The sequence below is a fragment of the Dendrobates tinctorius genome, unplaced genomic scaffold, assembly GCF_039654945.1.
Source record: "Dendrobates tinctorius isolate UK_male_01 unplaced genomic scaffold, ASM3965494v1 ptg000029l, whole genome shotgun sequence".
Lineage (NCBI taxonomy): Eukaryota > Metazoa > Chordata > Amphibia > Anura > Dendrobatidae > Dendrobates > Dendrobates tinctorius.
In genome coordinates, this window is record NW_027361697.1 from 49,751,135 (window position 1) to 49,770,021 (window position 18,887).

The 18,887-nt window shown below is 42.3% G+C and overlaps 1 long non-coding RNA gene across 1 annotated transcript; it reads left to right on the forward strand.

Moving 5' to 3' along the window:
- The first annotated feature begins 256 nt into the window (after positions 1 to 256).
- On the forward strand, positions 257 to 14,537 carry LOC141085994 (uncharacterized). Its single transcript, XR_012231463.1, has 4 exons — positions 257 to 976; positions 2,123 to 2,453; positions 5,015 to 5,144; positions 12,661 to 14,537. It is a non-coding gene; the product is annotated as an uncharacterized lncRNA (long non-coding RNA).
- The last annotated feature ends 4,350 nt before the right edge of the window (positions 14,538 to 18,887 follow it).

Genomic DNA, 18,887 nt, shown 5'->3' on the forward strand with positions numbered 1-18,887 from the left:
ATGCAATTTTATGCAACACAAGTTTGAAAAATTACAATTTGCATTTTTTTCAGTGTCACGTTATTTTTTTTTTTACATTCACACGTCAAATTTTATTGCACTAGTTTTTGGAGTAATTGTCGGTGTACATGTGGTACTCTTGGTGAAGAAATGGTGTCATTAGTTCCCAGATAATTTTACCTGGGATGCTAATTGTCTGGGGGCAGTTTGGTGGGTTAATTTGACTTTCCCTGTCTTTGTAAATTAGATAGGTACACATGTGCCCTGATGTCCTCTCGCACATTTTGCATAATTTTACAACGTATTTGGAGCACTTGGAGGGAATAAATTGGCGGAATGACAAATGGCCCTTGAAATTCATGAGGGACTCTTAGACTGCAACATTTTCCTCTGGGATATAGGAATTTAGGAATCATTCTTTTATGAGGGAAATTAGGGGTCACAATTTAAGGCGATTGTAGGTGGGGTCATTTCCTTTGGGTCTTAGGATTTATCACTAAAATGAAGGAATTTCGTTAGGGCTTCATATATGGCTCCAGAGATGATAGCTGCAAATACGGTGATACTGAAAACAGATTCTGTAGCCCAGTAGGAATGGAGAGTGTACTAAACCCATATTGAGAGTAAGGCCCAAATATGTTTTTATTTCAGGGACATTTGTGGGGAATGGATCTATGAATGGAATGAAAGGATGTGGGCTTTTGGAGGGTAAAATTGGTGACATCTAATTTTATTCCAGGGGCTGCTAAAAAAGGATGAGTTTGAGTGAAAAATGCATTGTCGGGATACCACAATGGAGGGAGGACTGCAGAATTTGGCCCTGCCTCTGATGATTCACCAGTGACCACTAAATCTACTACCATCGGGCTGTGGGATCTTGTGGAGGAAGAGGAGCCATCACTGTCTGAAAACTGTTCTGCTTCAGAATCAGATTTCATTTGACTCCCGAAAGTAATCTAACAATAGTAGACCTAATGTAAGAGTAATAATTTTTTAATGTTATTTCTTTTATGATTTTTTTTAACTTTTGAATGAACCCTAATTTTAAATTCTAACCCTAAGCCTAACCCTAATGCTAAGCAAAGCAGGGTTGTACCGCTGCACCTCGGTAACCATTCTGCCCGCCATCATTTTATTTTATATGAATGAGTAACAATAAAAACTAACCTAATCTAACAATAGTAGACCTATTGTAACAGTATTAATTTTTTATTTTTATTTTTTTTTTATTTTTTTAAACCTTGGAATGAACCCTAACTTTAAATCCTAACCCTAAGCCCAACCCTAATGCTAAGTCCAACTCTAACCCTAAACCCAACCCTACCCCAACCATAAGGAGTTATCCCTAATCCCTGGCTAAAAGCAAAGAAAGAAAGAAATCAAAATTATAAAATTAAAACAAAAATGAACAAATTTAATCTTACTAGGGGGATAACAAATATTGGACTTTTGATCACTTTGAAAGCATCTATCACATTTATCAAAAGTCAGGGACCAATAGAGAATATCTCTGATGTTGTTGGGTGCCGCCGGCTGATCATTAACTGACGTGCACCTCGCAATGAAGTCATTTTGCTTCAGGAAGAGGAGGAGGAAGCGAATGGTGTCGCTGGTACTAGGGTGCTATGGTGAGCCTAAGGACATCATTTCTCTCTCATCTGACATGTTAGATCATGGCAGAGGAAAGAAAAATGATTTTTAAATCAGACTTTACTTTTTTATGTGATCACTGTTATTCAGTGAATAACGGTGATTATGTGACAGAAAACCGGTAAAAAACATCCCTGATTGTGTTCTCCAGGGTCTCAGCTACCCCCAGTAACTGAAACCCCCGAGAATTTCCAACAATGGGGTTGCTATTGACTTATTTCTGAGGGCCATTAAAAAGCAGCGCTGAGGAATAAGGTCACTTAACCTCTGCTGTTAAAAGGCAACCAACATCCGCTGTACATATACAGCTGAATAAAATCCTCATAGCACACGTAGTAATATATGAAACTCATGACAATGTGCAGTGTTACCACCTTTCTATAGATCACTCACTGGTAATAAATACAGAATTGCACGAGATACAGGATGATGATGTTCAATAATTAATAATTTTATTTTTTTCTCCTATCAGTATGTTTTGAGTTGTGGGAGGAAACCGGAGTACCCGGAGAAAACCCACACAGACACAGTGAGAACATACAAACTCTGTGCAGATGGAGTCCCAGATTTGCATCGAAGACCACAGTGCTGCTCGCTAACAGTGCTAATCACTGCGCCACCGTGCCGTCCTGTAGTATGATGGTCCTACCTCTCCAAGTAGCCTGCCAGCCAGATGAGAATGCAGTAGACTATGGTCCCTGATATGCAACAGAGATGATAGAAGAATGCAGGGGCGGGATTCCTACAGACCCTGCCTGTTTCTTCAGACCACAACCAGGTCCACGCCTTCCTGAGCCAGTCAGGTATTGGGAGAGGGGACTGCGTTATATTCCCAATGCTGTCATTGCTGCGGCTTTCACTGCTCTTCCTCAGCCAGTCGTCAGGTATTGGGGGAGGGGACTGCGTTATATTCCCAATGCTGTCATTGCTGCGGCTTTCACTGCTCTTCCTCAGCCAGTCGTCAGGTATTGGGGGAGGGGACTGCGTTATATTCCCAATGCTGTCATTGCTGCGGCTTTCACTGCTCTTCCTCAGCCAGTCGTCAGGTATTGGGGGAGGGGACTGCATTATATTTCCAATGCTGTCATTGCTGCGGCTTTCACTGCTCTTCCTCAGCCAGTCGTCAGGTATTGGGGGAGGGGACTGCATTATATTTCCAATGCTGTCATTGCTGCGGCTTTCACTGCCCTTCCTGAGCCAGTCGTCAGGTATTGGGGGAGGCGACTGCATTATATTCCCATTGCTGTCATTGCTGCGGCTTTCACTGCCCTTCCTCAGCCAGTCGTCAGGTATTGGGGGAGGGGACTGCATTATATTTCCAATGCTGTCATTGCTGCGGCTTTCACTGCTCTTCCTCAGCCAGTCGTCAGGTATTGGGGGAGGGGACTGCGTTATATTTCCAATGCTGTCATTGCTGCGGCTTTCACTGCCCTTCCTGAGCCAGTCAGGTATTGGGGGAGGGGACTGCGTTATATTCCCATTGCTGTCATGGCTGCGGCTTTCAATGCTCTTCCACCTGTTGCTGATGTAGGAGAAGTCACAGAACAGCTGCTGGTCCTCCGGTGTTATAGGTGGTTTCTGAGCTTCAGTGTCAGACATCACTTGGTGTAATTCAATATGTGTGCTGGTTTCTATAACTGGGATCTATAGAAGAAAGACAAATCAGTCTGGTTAATTCATTAAGTATTTAATTATATCCGTCCCCTCCCGAGGGCACCTGTACAGATTGTGGATGAGCCGTGGTAACCGTGTGCCGATTACCGCTAATCACCATGATGCATCGTCACCTGCAGCTTGAGAACAAGTCAACTCCTGGTGCTGCCTGGCAATCTGCGGTATCCACATCTGCTACAACTGCACCATAAAGCTGTGTTCACATGTTGCAACCACATTGGGTTCTTTTGACGCATTGTCAACAATACTGCATATTTTTGTTGTGTTTTTTCCCCAACAAATGTCCAGAGCATTATGGCTCTTTTTCGTAGAAAAAAATGCACAGTGTGAACGCAGCCTGACAGATTCAAGTTAGTCACTAAATGGTCTTCTGAAGAATTGGGGACAATAATTACACTTTTGAGAAATATGTAAAAGCCAGTCCATCCTGCCACATTCTGTAATTCCACCCATTTACAAGCCGGGGAGGATAAACACATTCTGCCCTACACTTTGTAGAATTGATACTCATTAGTTGAGTATTTCTTACACATATTATCACATTACACAGGCGAGGAAGTGACATTGTAATAAAATAACGCTGTGCACTTACAGGTGTCATTGTGAATGGTGGACGGGACCTTCCCGCCTCTAATTCCTCCCAGTTTATGGGCGAGAAGAATGGATGTCCTTTTAGATTGCTGCAAACAACCTGCCTCTTTTTTGATGATTTACACAAGAGCTGCAAATATATAAGAATAATTATTATATCACAAGTAATATTATAAATAATCTCAGAAAAAAACAGCAGTAGCAGAATTATTTTCTCATTTTCTTATAGAAAGATGAATTTCTTAAAACAGCCATTGCTAGAAATAAATAGGATAGGATAGGACAGGATAGAATAGTACATGATAGGATCGGATAATATGGGACAGGATAGAATAATACAGGGCGAGATAGGATGGTACAGGGCGGCATGGTACAGGACAGGATGGTACAGGACAGGATAGTACAGGACTGGATAGTACAGGACAGGATAGTACAGGACAGTATAGTACAGGACAGGATGGTACAGGACAGGATAGTACAGGACAGTATAGTACAGGACAGGATGGTACAGGACAGGATAGTACAGGACAGGATAGTACAGGACAGGATAGTACAGGATAGGATAGTACAGGGCAGGATAATAGAGGACAGGATAGTTCAGGATATGATAGTACGGGATAGGATAGTACAGGACAGGATGAAACAGGATAGGATGGTACAGGACAGGATGGTACAGGATAGGATGGTACAGGACAGGATAATAGAGGACAGGATAGTTCAGAATATGATAGTACGGAATAGGATAGTACAGGACAGGATGAAACAGGATAGGATGGTACAGGACAGGATGGTACAGGACAGGGTAGTACAGGATAGGATAGTACAGGATAGGCCATCAGTAGTCGATCAGTTAGGGGCAGATACCCAATAATGCTGATGATTAGCTGTGTGAAGAGGTTTTGGTGAGCACCGCAGCCTCTTTACTGTATAAACTGGCCTGTAGATAAGAACACTGCACACTTAGGAGAGGCTGTCCCGGGGCTCCAGCATTGTCCCAATTCCTTCTATTGGACAAAGCTGAAATACCCAACGCAGTGGTAAAGAAATGTACGGTGTATTATGAAATCTCCTGACTCGTCTATCCTTCCTATGTCTCCAGGTGGAAGTGTCTTTTTACTCACTCTCTCTATGACATCCCTGAGCTGAGAATCCATGCTGTGCGGATAGCAAGGTTTATCACATTTCACTGAACGGGCAATCCTTCGAGAACACTGACCAGAGTAAAACGGGTAAGATCCTGTGGCCATTTGGAAGACTATGATCCCAAAAGCAAACAGGTCGACCGTGTAATTAAAGGGCTGTCGACGAATCATCTGTGGAAATATAAGATTAGAAGAGTAAGTTAGTACAGTGTTCATCCTGGGAGACAGAAAACTACCGTGGTCCATGTTTACTGGTAGTGTTTTTCCACACCTAAGCCCCCATACATAGGACATGTCGGCCAAAAGATCATTTAGTTGATAGCTACCTCTCAAATCGAGAAGCCTCAGTACACATTAAACTGTTTTTTTTTTTATTTATTATGCTTTTCTTATACAGCGCTATCTTATTCTGCAGTGCTTTACGTACAGTACTTTCCCTATCAGTATGTCTTTGGAGTGTGGGAGGAAACCAGAGAAACCCACACAAACATGGTATTGTCTTTGGTGGGATTTGACCCCAAGACCCCAGCATTGCAAGACTGTAGTACTAACCACTGAGCCACCGTGCTGCCCTAGGCTGATCCTTCTGATATTGGCCAGTTTCGCTGACTTAAGTCTAATATGTATGGGGGCCCTTACACAGTACATCTATTAGATAGCGTTAGTAAATGTGGGTTGATGTGATGATAGATCTGTGATTCCACAAGCTACACATTAAGTGAGAATTGCAGGTGTATAATAAGAGTTATTAGTAGTCACATAGTCACCTCAGGAGCCATATAGCCAGGAGTGCCGAAAAAAACTCTGATCTTCTGAGAACCAAATACATTCATAGCAGCAAGGCCGAAATCAGCAATCTTAGCGTGTCCATCACCGTCCAGAAGAATGTTGTCTGGTTTTAAATCCCTTAAAAAAAGAAAGAAAAATAGTTCTGTGAGTCAGATATAGATCAGATGTCGTGCTTGGGTTGCTGTGGGGGCTTCACAGGACCACTCACTAAACACTGGGGGACAGATTCACTAATCCTATCTTGTGTAGACATATACCAGGCTTTCTGAAAACACGCCAAATCATCACAGTGGCTGTGTGACAAATTAGGAGCAACTTCAGAGATTTTTGTCTGATGTTACACCACTATTGTTTTCATTACTTAGAGCCAATAATTTTTCACAAAAATCTGATTACAGTTTAGTTGCACGTTGTGACATTGTAAGCCACATGGATTCCTATGAAACTATTCCCATTTCCATAAAAGCCTTGTCCCCTCTTCAAGTGAGCCCTAAAAGTGTCTAAAACACTTCATAAATGTGGTACACATCATGTTCACCATATTTTTGGCTAAATAACACCACAATTCTGGCACAGTTAACTATTTCCCATAGTAAATCTTTCCCTTGTATAAAACAAGAAATGACTTATTACCGGTGAATAATCCCACGACTGTGGAGAAACTCTATTCCACTCAAGATTTCTGCTGCAAGGAACCTAATAAGGAAGAAAAAAAATCCTATCAGCATTAATTGTTCTACTGAACCACTAATATCTATGAGGGGAGACAGCGGCCACAGATATCACAGAGCGGCTGCTCTCTTACCTGGTCGTGCAGACATCCAGTGGGGCTCTGGAATTGATAAATGCAGTCAACTCGCCACCACTCAGATATTCCATGGCATAAAATGCATAGTCCTGTGCGAGAGAAGGGAAGATGATGGTAAATAATGCAGATTTTATCTATCCTGATAACATTTACTATGGTTCTGGGACCTATACTGTATGTTTAGAAGACATGTCTTTGTGTCTGCACACACTGGAGAGGTGTCCAGGGTGACAGCTAAGTCAAAATCCTCTAATGATAGCCATCAGTAATGGCGCCCAGGACATACAGGCACACAGAGCATGCAGCAGGTCTCTTCATTTACAGACAAAGATTGAATTTGCAATCTGATGGAAGCAAATGGACATGATGGGGAGAAAGGAGAGAATTCCTAGAACGTGAGGAGTCTCTTACCGCTGTGTGGAAGGTGCCATAGGCATGTGTGAAGAATCTACTGTCTTCAGTGATTTCCAGCACATCTCTCTCTATGCGGACGGTGTCTTTAGCATTTTCCAACAATTCTCTCTTCTTAACCATCTTGACCGCCAGCTGAAGTCCGCTGGGTTGATGTGTCGCCAGCATCACCTTCCCAAAACTGCCTTCTCCAAGCTTCCTGGTAAAGATTAAACTCTCCAGGGAAAAACAGGCAGTCACTTGCTCTGAAGGGCTGGTGGTCTGAGCACCGATTACACCTAGAACAGAAAACAGATATAAGAACTAACAATTAATCACTCATATATAATGCTCCAATAAATTGGCAATTTTTTAAAAATCTATCATGAGCTTTGAACCATGAGGAACCTGGTTACCACCATGTTCTGGCTGGAGAGCCTTAAGTATAGAAGGTGGAAAGCTCTGATGTACACGGTAGTATGTACGGGACAAGATTATGTCATTAGGTTACATTTTGTAAAATAAATGAACACTTTATATAAAACTAGCTGAAGTGCCCGGCGCTGCCCGGCCATAGTAACTAAATGTGGTTAGTTATAGAAAATTATAATTATCCTCCATCCCATAGTCCCATATACCCATCATACATATCCACGATCCCATAGGCCCGTGCCCATATACCCATCATACATATCCTCCATCCCATAGTCGAGTGCCCATATACCCATCACACATCCTTCATCTCATAGTCCCATGCCCATATACCCATCATACATATCCGCCATCTCATAGTCCCGTGCCCATATACCCGTCATACATATCCTCCATCCTATAGTCCAGTGCCCATATACCCATCACACATCCTCCATCCCATAGTCCCGAGCCCATATACATATCCACCATCCCATAGTCCCGTGCCCATATACCCGTCAAACATATCCTCCATCCCATAGTCCAGTACCCATATACCCATCACACATCCTCCATCCCATAGTCCTGTGCCCATATACATATCCACCATCCCATAGTCCCGTGCCATAATACCCGTCAAACATATCCTCTATCCCATAGTCCAGTGCCCATATACCCATCACACATCCTCCATCCCATAGTCCCGTGCCCATATACATATCCGCTATCCCATAGTCCCGTGCCCATATACCAGTCATACATATCCTCCATCCCATAGTCCAGTACCCATATACCCATCACACATCCTCCATCCCATAGTCCCGTTCCCATATACCCATCATACATATCCTCCATCCCATAGTCCGGTGCCCATATACTCATCACACATCCTCCACTCCATAGTCAACCATTATGACATCATAATGAGCGGCGGCAGGGCTTGCAACCTTTGATGACATCAGCGTCGCCATGGCAACCATTGTGACATCATAATGAGGGGCAGGGCTTCATACGCACACACTGCTTCCCCAGTATGCAAATAGGGGCATTATAACATCACAATGAGGGGCGGGGCTTGACGCACACACTTTTTCCCCCAGTATGTAGATAGGGGCAAAATTGTTTGGTGAATTGGAACGCGCGGGGTTAAAATTTCGCCTCACAACATAGCTTAGGACGCTCTCGGGGTCCAGACGTGTGACTGTGCCAAATTTTGTGGCTGTAGCTGCGACGGTGCGGATGCCTATCCCGGACATACACACATACACACATAAATGACTAAATGACTATAGACTTTACCTTCTGGAGCTTGATCGATGGATTTGTCACTCTCACGTCTTCTCTTTGTGGTGGTCTCAGTGTCAGATGTCCTCTTTCTCTTAAGTTGTTCTCTACAACTTTGATTTTCAACTCTCTCTTGATGGATGTGAGAGCTTCTTCCTCTCTTATTTGGGGTTTCATCTCCTTTCTCAGGAGATGTGTTCCCTCTTTTTTTCCCCTTTTTAAGGGTCTTATTCTCTGGAGGATGTCCAGAAGATGATGTACAGGGATCATCTGTATTCTCAACAGGTACGTCCTGTACAATGTCCTGAGAAGTTACTCCTCTCTGGGAAAAACTCTCTTCCGTGCATCTTTTTTTAGCACGTCTCTTATTCTTTTCACCACACTTCCTTTTTCGTCCCATGATAAGTTAATATCAATAATAATGAATTTGCTAAGTGCGCAAAAGTCGTCTTCACTCTCCAAAAGCTGAAGGTAAAGTAAGAAAAGTGACATCGGAATCTTTAACCTAACAATCAGCTAGTATTGTGACATCATCGCCATTATGACATCATCAGCCAGAGTGTAAGCGATGATGTCATCGGCTGCTGCAGGACTAAGTTTGACATAATTAGATGATCTAGTATAAAAAAAAGCACTTACATATGTATGTGGTCTGTTTATGCAGTCCTCCACAAGCGCCCCAACGCGCGTTTCATTTCTTCGTCAGGAGGTTCGCATAAGCAGACCGCATACTTATGCAAGTGCTTTTAACAATATTTTTATACTAAGCCAATGTGGAATTTTCTTTGGCTATGTCTGTGAAATATTACATGCACTGATTTGCATAACAAGTAGGTAGGGCTTATGGCGTTGTTGACTCCTATGATGTTTCAGTAGTGACCTTGAAATTGTGAATTGATGTTTTGTGTACTATTTTTATTACAAATTCATTGAATAAAGTAGAATTAATTTTACTGGCATGTTATACTGTTTTTTTCTTATGTGGCTAATTATTGTAGTGAGTTGTGCCGTTTTTTTACTTTTATGGGTTTTTGTGCTATACATTGCCTATGAGGAGTTGATTATAATAGACTGCCTATGGGGAGTGCATTATAATATGCTGCCTATGGGGGTGCATTATAATAGCCTGCCTATGGGGGTGCATTATAATAGGCTGCCTATGGGGGTGCATTATAATATAGAATCTGCCTATGGGGAGTGCATTATAATATAGAGGCTGCCTATGGGGAGTGCATTATACTATACACTCTGCCTATGGGGAGTGCATTATACTATATTGAGGACTATCTGGTGTATTATGATATGGATGCTGTCTAGGTGGCCATCATACAGTGTGGGGATTATAGTGACGGGGCCATCATACAGTGTTGGAGCCATTAAATACAGTTATGGCCAAAAGTATTGACACCCCTGCAATTCTGTCAGATAATATTCAGTTTCTTCCTGAAAATGATTGCAAACACAAATTCTTTGGTATTATTATCTTCATTTAATTTGTCTTAAATGAAAAAACACAAAAGAGAATGAAGCAAAAAGCAAAACATTGATCATTTCACACAAAACTTCAAAAATGGGCCGGACAAAAGTATTGGCACCCTCAGCCTAATACTTGGTTGCACAACCTTTAGCCAAAATAACTGCGACCAACTGCTTCCGGTAACCATCAATGAGTTTCTTACAATGCTCTGCTGGAATTTTAGACCATTCTTCTTTGGCAAACTACTCCAGGTCCCTGATATTTGAAGGGTGCCTTCTCCAAACTGCCATTTTTAGATCTCTCCACAGGTGTTCTATGGGATTCAGGTCTGGACTCATTGCTGGCCACCTTAGAAGTCTCCAGTGCTTTCTCTCAAACCATTTTCTAGTGCTTTTTGAAGTGTGTTTTGGGTTATTGTCCTACTGGAAGACCCATGACCTCTGAGGTAGACCCAGCTTTCTCACACTGGGCCCTATATTATGCTGCAAAATTTGTTGGTAGTCTTCTGACTTCATAATGCTAAGCACACGGTCAAGCAGTCCAGTGCCAGAGGCAGCAAAGCAACCCCAAAACATCAGGGAACCTCCGCCATGTTTGACTGTAGGGACCGTGTACTTTTCTTTGAATGCCTCTTTTTTCTCCTGTAAACTCTATGTTGATGCTTTTGCCCTAAAAGCTCTACTTTTGTCTCATCTGACCAGAGAACATTCTTCCAAAATGTTTTAGGCTTTTTCAGGTAAGTTTTGGCAAACTCCAGCCTGGCTTTTTTATGTCTCGGGGTAAGAAGTGGAGTCTTCCTGGGTCTCCTACCATACAGTCCCTTTTCATTCAGATGCCGACGGATAGTACGGGTTGACACCGTTGTACCCTTGGACTGCAGGGCAGCTTGAACTTGTTTGGATGTTAGTGGAGGTTCTTTATCCAACATCCGCACAATCTTGCATTGAAATCTCTTGTCAATTTTTCTTTTCCGGCCACATCTAGAGAGGTTAGCCACAGTGCCATGGGCTTTAAACTTCTTGATGACACTGCGCACGGTAGACACAGGAACATTCAGGTCTTTGGAGATGGACTTGTAGCCTTGATATTGCTCATGCTTCCTCACAATTTGGTTTCTCAAGTCCTCAGACAGTTCTTTGGTCTTCTTTCTTTTCTCCATGCTCAATGTGGTACACACAAGGACACAGGACAGAGGTTGAGTCAACTTTAATCCATGTCAACTGGCTGCAAGTGTGATTTAGTTATTGCCAACACCTGTTAGGTGCCACAGGTAAGTTACATGTGCTGTTAATTACACAAATTAGAGAAGCATCACATGATTTTTCGAACAGTGCCAATACTTTTGTCCACCCTCTTTGTTATGTTTGGTGTGGAATTATATCCAATTTGGCTTTAGGACAATTCTTTTTGTGTTTTTTCATTTAAGACAAATTAAATGAAGATAATAATACCAAAGAATTTGTGTTTGCAATCATTTTCAGGAAGAAACTGAGTATTATCTGACAGAATTGCAGGGGTGTCAATACTTTTGGCCATGACTGTAGTTTGGGGATATTAAGGGGTCAGTATATATACAGTGAGGGGGCATTATACTGTGTATAGAGGAGCTGTACAAGGGGGAGACTTGGGACATTATTAAATGTGAAGTGGGCACTTTGTGTTACAGGGGAACTTGGGTTACTGTGACTGTCAAAGGGGCACACACAGGGCAATATTAAATTCTAGGGACCAAAGTGTGGGCCCTATTTTCTAGGGCACTTGCACCCGACATTACTATTTTCTAGAGAGTTGCTTTAGAATTTAAAGGTCACACAGAACCACACAATAGGTGCAGTAATAGGGACACATACGGCAGCAGCAGCTCAGTATTGGGGTATCAGGTGCAGTAATAGGGACACATACAGCAGCAGCAGCTCAGTAATGGGGTATCAGGTGCAGTAATAGGGACACATATGTCAGCAGCGGCTCAGTATTGGGGTATCAGGTGCAGTAATAGGGACACATACAGAAGCAGCAGCTCAGCATTGGGGTATCAGGTGCAGTAATAGGGAAACATATGGCAGCAGCGGCTCAGTATTGGGGTATCAGGGGCAGTAATAGGGACACATACGGCAGCAGCGGCTCAGCATTGGGGTATCAGGTGCAGTAATAGGGGACACATACGACAGCAGCGGCTCAGTATTGGGGTATCAGGTGCAGTAATAGGGACACCTACGGCAGCAGCGGCTCAGTATTGGGGTATCAGGTGTAGTAATAGGGACACATACGACAGCAGCGGCTCAGTATTGGGGTATCAGGTGCAGTAATAGGGGCACATACGGCAGCAGCGGCTCAGTATTGGGGAATCAGCAGGATGAGCAGTTTGTGCAGGTTGGGAATAGTCCAATTGGTGACAGTGCTGAAAATATGAGAAGTGAAATGTGTCTTTGTTGTATTCTCTGCAGCCGAGTCCTGGCTGTAGGAGTTGTCATGTCGGTCTGGGCCAGATGGAAAAGACGTGAAAAGTGAACGGTTCCATCAGAAATAACGTCAGTGGTATGTCATTATCTGTAACTCTGCTGTAATCTATTATATGTTCTGTAGGACTGGTATTATTTCCCACTGACCATATGGCGGTAATATCAATACTGGTCTTTTTATGTATAGATTATTTTTGGCAACAGCGTGGTCATCTGCTGAGGTTCTCTGGTTATGGGTCCACTCAGAAGTTTCGTCCCCCCTGAACCAAAATCCTAGCTACGCCTCTGACTGTATGAATTGTATTTTTTACATGTGGAGGATGGGCACTTTCTTACTGCAAAGAAAGATTAGTTTTCTGTAGTTTTTAGTGATGATTTCATTGTTAATTATAGAGACTGAAATGTCTAAGAATTCTATGAACGATAAAGAAAGGGGCACAATAGCGCAGTTACCCAATAAACAATTAGTGGATTATAAGGTAGAATTCTCACCTTTGAATGTTGTGAGTATGCACAATACATATAATGAATTTGTCAGGAGGGCTGCAGAGTGCACCGGACCCACGACGGATCTTCAAGAAATTCTGGACAGGATGTTCAAGATGCGGATAATTCAGCGCTCCTCCAAAATCAGACAAGGGAACCACTGGGTTCAGAAGAGTTGCATACTTTATTCAGGGCTATAAAACTATGCGTTTTGTGGACGCCCTGTCCACTTCCTCAGGTACATAGCCATAGCCAGGACGTCCACGAAACACGTAGTTTTATAGGCCTGAATGAAGTATGCAACTCTTCTGAACCCAGTGGTTCCCTTGCCTGATTTTGGAGGAGTGCGGAATTATCCGCATCTTGAATATCCTGTCCAGAATTTAAGAATTCTATGATAATACCATTAACCTTTCTAGTAAATTTCTTATTAATTGTTTTAAGTTATTATTTTTATCCTTTTTGTCATATCCCTGTATATTATCCTTACGTTGTCTGTGCGGACTTTTTTCCATCCGTTTGGCTTCTGAGTTATAATTCAGCAGTAAATAATCTTTACAAGACCAATGTGTCCTTAAAAATTGGATGGAAAACATAATGTACTGATTTTTTGCACACCCATAGGCTTGAGAAAGCGAGTCTCATCCAAAGTACCGAAGAGAATGGTGTTATCTGAACTGCTCCATAGAATAACATTGATCCGAGCCCTGTGAGGTCTGTTGAGGCCATGTGAGGATGTAGGGAGATGGACCAGGCTAGGGCAGCTTCTTGTGGGTCTGGGCTGGAACCATACGGGCTGTGACCATTGTTGAGGGGTGAAGCACTTTCTGACCAGAGCAGATCTTTGCACCTGACTGCAGGTGGCGGGGTAGGGATAAAAGGAGCTGAGCGTGCAAAAGGGGAACTTCTGGTGGGGAGACAGAAAAAACACAAGGAGAAGGTTGACTCCGTCGCCACGGTTCCCTGCCAATCAGCAGGCCTATGCCGCAGCTTAACCACCTCTATGGGCACAGCCTGGGTTGAGAGAGAGCCGAGCTTCTGGCAGACTTCCATACCTGAGAACTCTGACTTGACAGCACCCTTCGCAGTGCCTAACAATCGTTACCAAACAGACCACGCGCAACTCGCTGACTACGTGGGCCCTTCGGCGGCCTCCTCTCTGAAACTTTGTGGCCCACTTGTTTTTACATCTTCTACTCCCCGTGCAACACCGTGTACCAGGACTGAAAGCCCGTGCCGGGAAAAGCCAGGAACTGCCATTTTATTCAAGAGACATTTCTTCTATTCCATCTGGGATCGCTTCAGAGACTTCTCGTGTCACCTGCTTATTTCTCACTGCAAAATGCAAATAAATATATATAATTTATACAATGTGATTTTCTGGATTTTATTTTTGAAATTCGATCTCTCAATGTTAAAATGAACCTTACCTTAAAATTATAGACTGATCATGTCTTTGTCAGTGGGAAAGCTTACAAAATCAGCAAGGGATCAAATACATATTTCCCCCACTGTATATAAATTTTTGTTTTTCAATAATTTTTATTAACTTTTTATCATTACATTGAAAACGTATATATATTATATTCATAGGGAAAAGGGGGAAGTATATATATTTTTGTACCAATACACCTTTTGTCAATGTGTTGCTTTTCCCGATGTTTTTTCCCTTGATTTCCATTATGTTGGGGGAATGTTTATACCCCTACGCTATTTGGTATCTAAATACATTAATGCTACGTTATTGGTGCAACAATAATGAATTCTAGACAATGGTAATACATGTTAGTGCTTCAGCGCGCATGCCTAGATTTGCATAGGAAGTTGTGCTTGCGTTCCACAGTGTGGAACTCACGCTACTGTTCAGAGGGTGCCGGTTAATATCATCAAGGAGGCGCAACAGGAAGTGACGACATTGCTCTTCCAGTCATAAACGTGTTTCCACAGAGTGGAACGCACAATATACACTGGGATATAGAAATTTAGGAATGATTCTTTTATGAGGGAAATTAGGGGTCTCAGTTTGTTAAGGCGATTGTAGGTGGGGTCATTTCTTTTGGGTCTTAGGATTTATCACTAAAATGAAGGAATTTTTTAGGGCTTCATATATGGCTCCAGAGATGATAGCTGCAAATACGGTGATACTGAAAACAGATTCTGTAGCCCAGTAGGAATGGAGAGTGTACTAAACCCATATTGAGAGTAAGGCCCAAATATGTTTTTATTTCAGGCACAATTGTGGGGAATGGATCTATGAATGGAATGAAAGGATGTGGGCTTTTGGAGGGTAAAATTGGTGACATCTAATTTTATTCCAGAGGCCGCTGAAAAAGGATGAGTTTGAGTGAAACATGCATTGTCGGGATACCACAATGGAGGGAGGACTGCAGAATTTGGCCCTGCCTCTGATGATTCAACAGTGACCACTAAATCTACTACCATTGGGCTGTGGGATCTTGTGGAGGAAGAGCAGCCATCACTGTATGAAAACTGTTCTGCTTCAGAATCAGATTTTGTTTGACTCCCGAAACTAACGGAGCAAAGCAGGGTGTACCGCTGCACCTCGGTAAACATTCTACACGTCATCGTTTTATTTTATATGAATGCCTAACAATAAAAACTAACCTAATCTAACAATAGTAGACCTAATGTAACAGTAATAATTTTTTTATTTTATTTTTTTAAACTTTTGAATGAACCCTAACTTTAAAGCCTAACCCTAAGCCCAACCCTAATGCTAAGTCCAACTCTAACCCTAAACCCAACCCTACCCCAACCATTAGGAGTTATCCCTAACCCCTGGCTAAAAGCAAAGAAAGAAAGAAAGAAATCAAAATTATAAAATAAAAACAAAAAAAACAAATTTAATCTGACTAGGGGGATGACAAATATTCGACTTTTGATCACTTTGAAGGGATCTATCACATTGATCAAAGGTCATAGACCAACAGAGAATATCTCTGATGTTGTTGGGTGCCGCCTGGCAGATCATTTACTGACGTGCGCCTCGCAATGAACTCATTTTGCTTCAGGAAGAGGAGGAGGAAGTGAATGGTGTAGCCGGTTCTAGGGTAATATTGTGAGCCTAAGGACATCATTTATCTCTCATCTGACATGTTAGATCATGGCAGAGGAGAGAAAAATGATTTTTAAATCAGACTTTACTTTTTTTTATGTGATCACTGTTATTCATTGAATAACAGTGATTATGTGACAGAAAACAGGAAAAAAAAATCCCTGATTGTGTTGTTCAGCGTCTCAGCTACCCCCAGTAACTGAAACCCCCAAGATTTTCCTATAATGGGGTTGCTATTGACTTATTTCTGAGGGCCATTATAAAGCAGTGCTGAGGCAAAAGGTCACTTAACCTCTGCTGTTAAAAGGCATATCGGAGGCCCTTAAATGTTTATTATTTTCTTATTTATTATCCTTTGCTTATATAGCGCTATCTTATTCCGCAGTGCTTTACAGACATTATCATCACTGTCCCTGATGGGGCTCACAATCTACATTCCCAGTCACTATGTCTTTGGAGTATGGGAGGAAACTGGAGAACCCAGAGGAAACCCACACAAACACGAGGGGAACATACAAACTCGTTGCAGATGTTGCCTTGGTGGGATTTGAACCCAGGACCACTGTGATGCAAGGCTACAGTGCTAACCACTGAGCCATCTGCTGCCTACTTGTATATGCATGTATATACTATAGGGGACTAATTTGACACTATTTTGATAAAAAGGAGTCATATCATCACTCAAAACCCCACCAAGGAATTCCTCTTATATAGACATATACAGTGGGGAAAAAAAGTATTTAGTCAGTCAGCAATAGTGCAAGTTCCACCACTTAAAAAGATGAGAGGCGTCTGTAATTTACATCATAGGTAGACCTCAACTATGGGAGACAAACTGAGAAAAAAAAATCCAGAAAATCACATTGTCTGGTTTTTTTTTTCATTTTATTTGCATATTATGGTGGAAAATAAGTATTTGGTCAGAAACAAAATTTCATCTCAATACTTTGTGATATATCCTTTGTTGGCAATGACAGAGGTCAAACGTTTTCTGTAAGTCTTCACAAGGTTGCCACACACTGTTGTTGGTATGTTGGCCCATTCCTCCATGCAGATCTCCTCTAGAGCAGTGATGTTTTTGGCTTTTCGCTTGGCAACACGGACTTTTAACTCCCTCCAAAGGTTTTCTATAGGATTGAGATCTGGAGACTGGCTAGGCCACTCCAGGACCTTGAAATGCTTCTTACGAAGCCACTCCTTCGTTGCCCTGGCGGTGTGCTTTGGATCATTGTCATGTTGAAAGACCCAGCCACGTTTCATCTTCAATGCCCTTGCTGATGGAAGGAGGTTTGCACTCAAAATCTCACGATACATGGCCCCATTCATCCTTTCATGTACCCGGATCAGTCGTCCTGGCCCCTTTGCAGAGAAACAGCCCCAAAGCATGATGTTTCCACCACCATGCTTTACAGTAGGTATGGTGTTTGATGGATGCAACTCAGTATTCTTTTTCCTCCAACCACGACAAGTTGTGTTTCTACCAAACAGTTCCAGTTTGGTTTCATCAGACCATAGGACATTCTCCCAAAACTCCTCTGGATCATCCAAATACTCTCTAGCAAACTTCAGACGGGCCCGGACATGTACAGGCTTAAGCAGTGGGACACGTCTGGCACTGCAGGATCTGAGTCCATGGTGGCGTAGTGTGTTACTTATGGTAGGCCTTGTTACATTGGTCCCAGCTCTCTGCAGTTCATTCACTAGGTCCCCCCGCGTGGTTCTGGGATTTTTGCTCACCGTTCTTGTGATCATTCTGACCCCACGGGGTGGGATTTTGCGTGGAGCACCAGATCGAGGGAGATTATCAGTGGTCTTGTATGTCTTCCATTTTCTAATTATTGCTCCCACAGTTGATTTATTCACTCCAAGCTGGTTGGCTATTGCAGATTCAGTCTTCCCAGCCTGGTGCAGGGCTACAATTTTGTTTCTGGTGTCCTTTGACAGCTCTTTGGTCTTCACCATAGTGGAGTTTGGAGTCAGACTGTTTGAGGGTGTGCACAGGTGTCTTTTTATACTGATAACAAGTTTAAACAGGTGCCATTACTACAGGTAATGAGTGGAGGAAAGAGGAGACTCTTAAAGAAGAAGTTACAGGTCTGTGAGAGCCAGAAATCTTGATTGCTTGTTTCTGACCAAATACTTATTTTCCACCATAATATGCAAATAAAATGAAAAAAAAACAGACAATGTGATTTTCTGGATTTTTTTTTTCTCAGTTTGTCTCCCATAGTTGAGGTCTACCTATGATGTAAATTACAGACGCCTCTCATCTTTTTAAGTGGTGGAACTTGCACTATTGCTGACTGACTAAATACTTTTTTTCCCCACTGTATGGTTGTCTAGCAAAGTATTCTGATGAGGGATTAAGTACATAATATATTGTAGATGGTTGAGATTAGACCATTAGTCCAGGATCCCGCTCTTCATATTCTCTCAAAGCTCGTTGGAATATAAATTTGGATATCTTGAAATAAAAAGGAAACAAAATGGTGAATTTGAAAGTAGTGATATCTTGGAAGTAAAAATTTGGATTGAAGGTCCTTAAAGGAGTGGAGGGATTTAGACCTATAGTCATTTATACCCATAAAAATATGCAGGCCTTCTTGAGACCATGGTTTAGACAAAATGGATTTAAGGGAACTGTATATGA